Source organism: Misgurnus anguillicaudatus, chromosome 6, assembly GCF_027580225.2.
Source record: "Misgurnus anguillicaudatus chromosome 6, ASM2758022v2, whole genome shotgun sequence".
Lineage (NCBI taxonomy): Eukaryota > Metazoa > Chordata > Actinopteri > Cypriniformes > Cobitidae > Misgurnus > Misgurnus anguillicaudatus.
In genome coordinates, this window is record NC_073342.2 from 1827403 (window position 1) to 1828519 (window position 1117).

At 38.0% G+C, this 1117-nt stretch overlaps 1 non-coding gene across 1 annotated transcript; it reads left to right on the top strand.

Annotated features, from left to right (window-relative positions):
* On the top strand, positions 1 to 191 carry LOC141364447 (U2 spliceosomal RNA). The gene has a single exon (XR_012370167.1). It is a non-coding gene; the product is annotated as a U2 spliceosomal RNA (small nuclear RNA).
* Positions 192 to 1117: the final 926 nt, after the last annotated feature.

Here is a 1117-nt window from a genome sequence, read left to right on the forward strand (position 1 = left end):
ATCGCTTCTCGGCCTTTTGGCTAAGATCAAGTGTAGTATCTGTTCTTATCAGTTTAATGTCTGATACGTCTCCTACCCGGGGACTATACGTTAAATGGATTTTTGACCTTCGGAAATGGAAGCGGAGCTTGCTCCTTCCACTCCATGCATCGACGTGGTATTGCAGTGTTTCCATGAACGGTGCGCTCCCCTTCTCGGGGACAAATAAGTTAGGTAAAAATCAGAATTTGTTTCTTTTGTGCGTGAATGACAGAGTGTTTTTTAATTCGTGTGTTTTAAAAGTGCTGTGTATTCGTTGGCATTATTGGTTTAACGAAAAGCTTGCATGGAAATGAACACGCTGATAACGAAATGTTTTTGTAATGTATTTAATTATTTTCCTTACAGTTTGCGGAGGTGATACCAGGACGAATTAAACAGCCTGGTCTCAGCTGAAGGCGCAAGAAAATCGTACGAGACCGTTTGGGATGTTAAAAACACCTGAAAACTTTTTTTTCCACTACCCTTCATACTACAGCGGTCGAAAAACCACAGCAACGTCGACACGCCTGGAAGCATAGCTGTATTTGTTTAAGACAACGGGTAAAGTATTTTCTTGATTACCTAAATGACTTGCAGTAAGAACATATTTTAATTTATAATGATAACTCTGTCATCATTTATTCATCCTCGTGTTGTTTTCAACCTGTATGCATTCGTATTTTGGAGGTGACACGATGACGACTTAAACATCATCGACCAACCCAGTCTCACGGCAGTTCGTGACATAGTCACGTAATTTAATCTATTGATTCGTGTTCATGGACACGATTTTCCCCTTTTTTTCGTGCTAGTCAGAACGACTTTCAATGTAATGTATTTCAATAGGAAGGATTTTTCGTGCCTGCACCACGTTTTTTTGTCCTATTATTTTTTCGTGTTTTTCAGCACGAATTTAATCTAATGTATTGCAATAGTATATACCCGGGGGCTGTATTGTTTTACTTTATTTGTCATTAATTTATTACACTTTAAGCGCTACTTTACTCAACATTTAATCAGGAGATGTTTATCCTTTTTTATTTGTTTAATATTCTGCATGATGATCGCCATTGTAAACCATCGTCAGCAGACATAA